This window comes from Falco rusticolus, chromosome 1, assembly GCF_015220075.1.
Source record: "Falco rusticolus isolate bFalRus1 chromosome 1, bFalRus1.pri, whole genome shotgun sequence".
In the NCBI taxonomy this organism is placed as follows: Eukaryota; Metazoa; Chordata; class Aves; order Falconiformes; family Falconidae; genus Falco; species Falco rusticolus.
The window spans coordinates 101925188-101934848 of record NC_051187.1 but is presented as its reverse complement, the minus strand read 5'-3'; the positions used below and the strand labels follow the sequence as shown (position 1 = coordinate 101934848).

Sequence of the window (9661 nt, the reverse complement as noted above, 5' to 3'; positions counted from 1 at the left end):
ATGGATAGCAAATCTGTTGCTATGGTTTTTGTTCTCTATCTGGTCCTAATGGCAGGGTCAGAAGGTAAGAAAATGATTTCTTAAAACTCACATAACCAATGAATAAATATACGTATACATATGCAAATGCAAGTGGGCTTATGCTACGTTAATGTTGACTTTTTGCAAGAGATGTGCATCTTCGATACTTTGTCATTCAGAAGTAAAAAGTATCAGTTGTATTTGCATCTGTTAGGATGCTGTGGCTGTTTCTGGGGGTAAAATATGCTTCTGTCAGAAAATGAGTTTATTCCTATGCTATAATATAGGCCTTATCCTAGATTTCAAGAAATGTTTTAAGTAAAACAGGACCTTCATTCTAAATGTGTCTGTATAACTCTTCTCTTCCAAATAACAACTTTCTCCTATTTGTACTTTTATTCTTGGTAGGCAGGTTGATGATAACGCTTCCTCAAAGCAAGAATTATGCAATTCGCAGAAAAGAATGAAGACTATGAGCAGATGAACATGGCAGAAACTAACAAACAATATGTGGACATCGTTAATGACATTAACCTACTTTGTTCAAGTGATGCAATTTAGGTGTAGAATCTGGCCAGCACAAATGTACTATGAAAACATCTAAGTATTTTCACTTAGAAATACAAGTTTAACTTCAAATGCATCTGCACACTAACAGCTCTGAAACTGTAACTGCTGCTGTTGTGTGGATGCAGTTAATTTTATCCAAGTCTTCAGCAAATCAGTGTCTGAGTAACAGGAATAAGGCTGACAGAGAGGAATACTCTTCGCTTCACAGCAGCAAACAATGATACCGTTCATTAATGCAGACTGAACTTAGTTTTGTTCTGCAGGTAAGACCCTGGCAGAGACAGAAGAAAAAGGCTTCCGATGCCTGTGCATAAGCAATCATTCCAAGTCCCTCCCAAGGCTATTCAGAATGTGACATTAAACTAAAGAGGAGCTCACTGCAAAAATGTAGAAGTCATGTGAGCACTTCTGCAAAACAGCATCTTGCTTTCAATAGGAGGAAGCCACCTGGCATCTCACACCCTGGTTACTTACTTAATTTGGGTGGAAATATATATCCCTTGCAAAGCGTTGTAGACAGTAAGTATAAGGTGTTAGGCTTTCTGTCCAAAGGAATGAGCTAATTTCCTGCCAATGTTACAAGCCACTTCCAGGTGGTATTTTAAAAGTCTCTCTATGCTAATGCTATCTCACCGTAATGATGACCAACATCAGAGGAGAGAACGAGATCCCCATAACACATTCGGGCATGCTTAATAATTTAGACAATGAAGAATCAATCAAAGATACGATCTCGATCCCATTGACATGAATTCCAATGATTTCCACTAACTTGGTCTATGTGTGGCAAAGCCTGAAGGTCCACAAGTAACTGTCTGTGTCAGATTTGCATATGGAGCATTTTTCTGTGCCAGGAGTGTGGAATTTAACTTGCAAAATCCGTGTGAGTACAAAGTAAAAGAAATGGTAAGCTTCATGTAAAGTCCCATCAGGAGCTATTCACGTGAGTTGGATCAATGCATTCCTGTAAACAGAAGGAGGCTCCCAGGTTTTTATGTTTTCACTATGGTTTCATAAGCAAATAATATTCGTACAATCATACCCTCTGTGCAGCACTGCATGTCACCGAGTTCCACCACACCAGCAATTGGCAATTTCAGCCAGGCTTCATTAAAAAAAAAAAATAAATGTTTCCAAGACAATTAAGTTCCTGAAAGATCTGCCAAACTATGACCAGATAGAGAAGAGAAACCAAACAAAAAAATCAGCAGGCTCATTAAAAAGACTGCATCATAAGCACCTATATTGACATCATTCATTAAAAAACCCAAACTTACTTAAATGTCCAAGTATAGAAAAAGCATAGGGAAAACATTTTTCCCCAGTCCTCTCAGAAAGCCTAGCTGGAAAATGTCAAACAACTTCATAAACAAAAGTTCATGCCATGTCCTCCAGTTACTTGACTGAGAAATAGCTAAGGTAAGTGTAAGAGCACTAGGAGAGTGGGACGGATCCACCTAGCCGTAACTGCTTTGCTTCCTTCTTGGCAGAGCTACACTGAAAGGCAGCAGGCGAGTGTGTTTGGAGCCCACTGCTCCCTGGGTCCGGCTCACTGTAAAGGCTATTTTGGCCAGGTCGGTTGTTTTCTTTACTAGAACAGCTTCAGTTGAAAGCTATTTTTAGAAGGCGTATTTTAATTTCTTTATATGAAAATGTTCACCTTCTGCAGGCATTGGTAACTCTTCCCAGCAGTTCTCTCTAAACCTATATTTCCAAGTGCCTGAGGATTAAAATTGTTTCCTAGCTTCCCTGTGTGCTAAGCCACCCAAAAGCCACAGGCATGATGCACCTAAGCATCTGCTGAGAGACAGCGCAGCCTGGGTGTGTGTCTAACACTTCCAAAAACCGAGCTCTGAAGTCTCATGCCCTCTTTCTGGGTATAATTCAGATGTACAGCTGGCATTTCTATACCTATTAGCTTCCACCGCAGTGAAGGGGGACAGTCACATCCCTAACTTTGCACAGCTTGGACACAGGCACGTGGAAGCCCTTCCTGTTAGAGCAGTACTTGGGTAAACACAAGGGGTTTTTGTCTTTGCACATATGTCAGGTGGTTGATACTAACAACTTGCGAGCACCTACTGCTCTCCCTGGAGCTTGTATGGTAATTGGTACAATGATAGTTGCTTCATTAATAAATTTCTGAATTCACTTATACTTCATCTAATTACAGGGCCAGAGACAGTATTGAGTCACCAATCAAAGAATAGCCAAGGAAAAATATACCTTGGAGTTTTTCAAGGATCTGAAAGGAGAGGAAACACTTGCTGATGACAATGTCAAGGAACAGACCACTCCTTTTGCTACATTACTACATTTGATTATATTTTTTCCCTCTGAGACGGTTGCTGATTCTACTTATTTCCTTTGCTGTGTCTATCTCTAAAACTCTGTCTGTAATGGATCAAGTAGTTGAAGCCTAATTAATGTGTTTTAGTGTTGTAAGGTCAAGAATAAACACGAGGAAATTAGCTACCCTTAAATGGCCTTACTTAAAGTGGAAATTGAAAGGATAAAATTAGTAAACACATGAATAAACAAACGATAAGGAAGAGTCTGTGTAGCTTTGAGGAAGTCGCCTTTCACACCCTTGTTACAGTTCATTGAAGGTGACAACAACCCTATGAATGTGGAAGGTCCCACAGGTACAGTCAAACTGATTTTCCAAGATCCTTTCACAACCCTCACCAAACACTAGAAATAATGAGGCTAACAAAGAAATCTTGGAAATGGATACATAACAGCTGAATACATAGAAATGAAGGACAGAATGAAAAGGTCAGCTTTTTTTGATACAGGGACATCACCCATGGGTTCCTACACCAGCTTGTGTGGGGCCTTGATTTGGTTTGGCAAATCCACAAGTGGTCTGGGAAGGTCATTTGCTATGAGCTGAAGTATTCTGATGACACTAAATGAAGCGTAGTGAAGACTAGGCTCAACTATAAAGAACTGCAGAAGGACTTTAGGAGACTCATTGATGAAGCAATAAACTACCAGGTGAAAGTCACTGCAGAAGGTAGGCAAAGTGATTGACATAGGAAAAAACTACAAATCTCCTATAAAAATGAGGTGTCCTAGGCACATAGGTGAGAGAACTTGGGATTATGCTAGAGTTGTACGACAGGAATATCAGATCAGGGCTCAGCAGTGAAACTTCAGAACCAACCCCCAAAAACCCACCAAAACCAGAAACCCAACTCATCCAAGCATTATGTCAGGAGTTACTAGGGCATGAATAAGAACTAACTACTGAAATTTGTTACGCAACTGTGCAACTGTGAGATTCACCCACATGCAAAGCACTGTGCAGCCCCTGGCCCCACCTTCAAGAAGCCAGAGTAGAGTTTGGAAAGGTTGAGGGTAATGCAATAAAGATGGTCAAATGCTCCATGCATTTGGTAAGACGATCTCTTTCAAAAGTGAGGTGCCTCTGTGTGGCCATGAGAGCAGTGAATTCACACCCATTTCTCCATGAAAGAACCACTTCTGAGAAAGTGGCAGAGATCCTCTACCAGCCGCTCCTACCAGCTGCAGCGATGTGTTCTACAGATCTAGAGAGCACTTCATTCTCCACGAGTGCCTAGAAAATAATATTTTTGGTGGCATCTCTTTAAAATGATCCATGAGACATGCCACCCACTGGAATGGGGAATGCTGATTAAAATGTGACTGACTGAAGGAAATGAAGAGCACGTTTGTAAGTAACTTTAGCTGAGCAGTGTTTGACGGGGCGTACCTGCAGCAGAGCTGCAAGCGGGCATGGACTGACACCTGAATTACCTCCTGTGAGGTGCTTCGCTATGTCTCATCAACAGTTCTACGTCACTGCCAGCCTCAGGGTAGCCTAATGACTGTAAGCTAAGGGCTTTCAGAAGGAAGCAGCTAAAATTAGAGATACTAAACTCCCTCTGTTATTCCCACAGTGGTGTTTAACATGCAGCAGTTTCCACTTATAGATAGGAGGATGCAGGCAGAGACACACACATATATATGTGCACACACAAAAAGAAGTTTAGAAATCACATTTCTGAAGAAAAGAACACATTATTTTAACACAATGGGAGATATTTCACAATTTTTTTTCTCACATGGTAGTTCCAGCTGAAACTATAATAGACCATATTTTTTGCTTTGCAAAAGCATTTTGTGGCTTACATATTTATTATGTTACATGTTACTGCTCAAGGGTCCAGGAAACTGCTTATAAGACTAAACATCTGTTTAATGTGTTCATTCCCATTGCATTTATTTTTAAGTTCTTTCTACAGTCAGAAAGGGTGTTAAAGATGTTCTCTCTTAACGATCTGCTACACACTGTTTCTGCCTGGCAATGTAGGTCTAGTTTCTGAGGACAGAAAGCAGGAGAGTGCAGATTCTAGCAGCAATCGCCAGACCAGAGACCCACAGTCAAAGCAACGGAGGACTGCAGGAAAAATATCATCAGTGCCTGGTGGAGTTTGAGCTTCTTGAGCCCCAGGGTGGCCAAGTGGGGCTCGGGGGACAGCCGCGGGCTAGACAGAACACCAGCCTGCAAACAGACGGGTAGGAAACTCTCAGGATGATCTGTTGTCGATGGGGACCAGCCCGCAGTGCAACCCCTAACCAGAGCAACTCTGGATTCAAATCAGAATTCACAAGCTGGCTAAATACATTGATTGTTCCTTCTCACTGCTGTCACCGCCCCCCCCCCCCCCCCCCCCCCCCCCCCCCCAATTTTGGCAACCAGTAATACTTGGCCCATCCAGCGGCTCGAGAGCCAACAGATCAGCAAATTTCTATAAAACAGTTTTAATGCAAACCAGATCTCACTTCTAATACTAAACGGGGTATTTTTACTCAAGATGCCGACGCCTACATTTTTACACTTGGTTCACTGGCAGGCTGTCTGCCTGCATTCACCTGAGCGCTGCTCCGTGTCTCTGTGTGCAACCTGCTCTGAGTGCACCGCCAGGAACCCCTCAGGCTGACATCCACCAAGCTGCACGGGCTGCAGTTTAAGCAAACAGTAAGACGACAGCAAGTAATAAATTAATAGTCAGAGATGAATGCATGACGTGTATTATGCCTACTGACCACTTCTAATTTAATCAAAAGTTCCTGGCACAAACTTCTTAAAACTCACCATGTGTTTCCTCCAACCACTTCCATATCTTATTTCCACAGTCAGAAAATGCTTCCTGCCAAACTCATGCAAGAGAAATGCAACTGAAGCAATAAACACAGCCTTCACAAAGCAGGTAAAATCCAGCTGCTGGTCTCTAAAAATTCTCTAGTTGGACTTAGTATCTCCTCTGTTAATACCAGCTAGATAAAATTTATTTTTAATATGAATATTTTTAATATTTGCTAATATTTTATGTTAATATTAGGATATTAATCTGTTGGTTTATAATATTACTAGACACCTTATATTAATATCATCAATGACTTTTCATATTGAATTGGTTCAAATGAAACATTTAATTTAACCCATAACAATTTTTTAACCGAAAGCTACAATACAGAATTGACTGTTTTCAAGCAGAGCTGAAACATACATTATAAATAAATGTGCAGTCACATAAATATATACTTATACTATTGTATTTATAAATATATAAATTAAAAGGCAAATCAACTAAAATGCTGTACTGCTATTTCGCAATTCCAGAGGGATTCAGGGAAGTCCAGCACTTGCCATGACCTGATCAAGGGCACATAACCATCTACATTTAGACACTTAGGTTTGAAAAAAATCACAAACTGACCTAAGCTTTTCTCCTTTCTTTGCTGTCACTTCCTCATATAGCGAGTCAAAAAACAGATGTTCAGGAGACATTCTGCTTGTTACGTATCTGCTCCCTGCGCTCTGCCTCACTGTCAACTTCCACAAGTGTTTGCACAACATCGTGCCCAGTTTTCAAGCAGTGGAAGCAATTATATCCCAGCCCTGGGATTTGCCCCTTCTGCTCTCTGCGGGTCAAACAGAATGGCAGACGAATGCCAAGCCCTTTGTGGGGAAAAGGAGGTGGTTCCAGAAGACAGAGTGGGATTTTTTTTTCCCCCAGGGAACAAGAGTGGCAGGTAGAGAGGGTGCACAGGAGGCAGGAGTTGAGCAACTTCACTTTGCACAGGCTGAACCCTTGTTCCAGCAGTAGTTTTGTCTCCTGGGCCTTGGAGGTCATGTGTGCACAACTTACCAAGTGAGAGGTCTGAATTTGTCTAAAACAAGATAGATTCTTAATTTCCTTAGATAGAATCAGCTCAGAGGCTGGAACATCCCTCTGGAACTGGGGTTACTCAAAACAGTAAGGGATTGACACCCAGCTCTCCTCCATCCCTCACAGTGCTCTTGGTCACCGGAGGACACATGAATCCCCCTCACTGTGTCCCTTGAGTTCACAAGTCCTTTGCTACATGCAAAGACTCAAAATGATCCTAGTCAAGATCCCAAATGACTCCCTTTTGACTTTTGTCTTCATTAGACTGGGCAATGAGTCATAAAAAAGAAAAACCACAAATCTGCATCCTGCAGCACAGAGAACACATCCTATACCCTGCCTTAAAACACAGGCAAGGGAGCTATTTACTTCCCTTTTCAGTAGTCTTTCCGCAACCGGGCCATTGCGTAACTCTTGTTCGTTACAAGCGTGCCTTTAACAGGGTTTAGCATGGAAGGTCTCTGCCTGCGGCAGTATCAGCTCACTCAGTGACGTTATCCTTCAAAAGGAGCAGCAATTCCATTTGCACAAGTCATCTCTGATGGCTGGTGGTAAAACGCCTGCTGCCAAAATCGCATAATGGGTTTGGAGTTCCCATAGGCAGGGGTTGGGATGAGATCCTGGGTAAAGTATTGAAGGGATGGGTGTAGGGAGAACTTGGGTGAAACACGGCACTCCCATGAACAGGGTTAGGAGTGCCTGGCCTTTGAGCTTGATCTCATGTCCCAACCTTTTTGTGCCACTATGGCCTCTGTTACACCCCCTTCGTTAGTCCCAATGCAACTCTGTCCCATCAGGGGAGAAGTGGAGGTAGAGGAGACACTTTAGCTCTCAGAAAACATAGAGGATTTTTATTTCATTACAAACATCCTACTCTTTTAGACAGATACTTATTCTTAGCTCAGGGGCAGAGTTAATCATAGAGGTGGAGCAGGCTCTTGACTTCACTTTTGACCTGGGGATTTCTGCCTAACTGTTACTGCCAAAGTCAGGAAATAACTGAGTCTAGTGGTGAAGAGGACAAGCAGTCATTCGTTTTACTTGGGGATTTGAGGGGGAATTTTTTTTTTTTTGCCCCAGACATTAATGACATTTCAGCGCAGACCAAAATCAGATAATAAAGCTACAAATAGTAACTAAGAAAAGTGAAACCCTTAATCCAATTTTAATTACTCTGTGTGTGCCTACACTTGTAGAGACACAGACAGAGAGAGAGAGAGAAAACCCAAAAGAAAAGAATCAGCAAAAACTCGTTCCAAGTAAATCGGTTAAAGCTCCAACATCTACAACCTGATGCCAGTGAAACCACTCTGTTAAATTAACATAACTTATACAACATAAACAATAAAACATAACCCTTGCTACCTGGTAAAATCCTCTCCTTTTTCACACCTTCAGAGAACTACATGTCTCCTTCAGTAAAGCTAAGACATACAGCTATGGGGAAGCACCATTAGAAGTCAGAATCAGTACCTTTTGTTGACTCAGTACTTGGTAAGAGGTAGGACAGGCAAACTCAGTGAGACTTTTTCTTAAGCCAGCTGAAACAGTGATGGGAAACAGATGAATTTTCACCACAAAATTCCTTTTATGAAGTAAGTTAATGACAAATAGTACACTGTAAACCATAATAAACTATGAGCAAACTATTAAATTATTACTAGAAACAAATTATAATGCTTCACATGCTAAAGAGAATTGAGTTTTTACAAACTCTGCAGAGTTGGGGAGAATTATCTCTATAAATCCACAGGTAACAGAAGCATGAAGCTTTGAGGTTGGAGACATCAAACAGCAAAAGTAATCACAGTCAAATGACTTTTTTACAGCACCAAAACTGAACGGCTTCTCCCATTCACATGCATTCCAGATGGGTTAAATGCCCAAATCTTCATTTAAGCAACAGATTAGTATTGAAGCCCAAGTCTTCCTTTGAAATTGTCTCCCTCAGGTAATATCCCTACCAGCCACAGCAAGTAAACAGTCAGCATTCATGCAACGAGCTTCTTTTTAACAGAGGTGTCTACAGCAGTGTCATAATACTCCAATTTCATCTTCCTTTGCTATGACCTAGGGTTACAGTCACTGAAAAAATTACAGAAAAAACATATTAAAAATATCTAGACTTACAAAGGAAGCAAAAGCAGTTGCATTCAGCAGGCCATGCTATTTAGTTTGCATACAAAGCTTCTTCTGTTTATCATCTGTTAACATGTGTGACATGAAAAATGCAGGCATGATTTTCAAAGCCGTTCAGAATTTAATACCTGCTTCCCATAGGAAGCTTTGAATACTGCAGCCTCAGTTCCTTTACTGAACACACAGTATTGGAGGTGAATTTACTTTGTAAGATGCCACTTGAAAAGAACAAAAAATTAAAATCATTAACATCAAAATAACGCGGCGGTAAAATCCTGACCCCAGTGAAAAGCCTTCCCAGTGATTTCAGCACTGCCCAATTTCTACTCCAGTGGCTTAAAATCAGATAATTAGAAGCCACGACCACAAACAGAGATAAGAAATTAAATATCTCAACTATAGATCTGGCATCCCTATAAAGAACTGTTATTACCTGGAAGAAAATAATAAAAAGTTTTAACATTAACTGAAACCGTCGGAAAGTTGTATTACTAAAAAAGGGTATGCATTAGAAAAAGCACAAAATTTACAAAAGAAACCAGAATGCATGGCTATTATTTACATAATTTAATAAATTAATACATTATATCATTCCCAGCAGAATAATTCCTCGTCATCTAGAAAGGAGTTTCACAACAGTCATGTGACTCATTTTTACTACATCTGGGAAATTCCTCTAACGCAATCTACATGCTAGCAAAGCATACGCGCTGGGCACAAAACGGTAT

The 9661-nt window shown here is 40.9% G+C and overlaps 1 pseudogene; it reads left to right on the top strand.

Annotated features, from left to right (window-relative positions):
* On the top strand, positions 1 to 2840 carry LOC119152962 (annotated as a pseudogene).
* The last annotated feature ends 6821 nt before the right edge of the window (positions 2841 to 9661 follow it).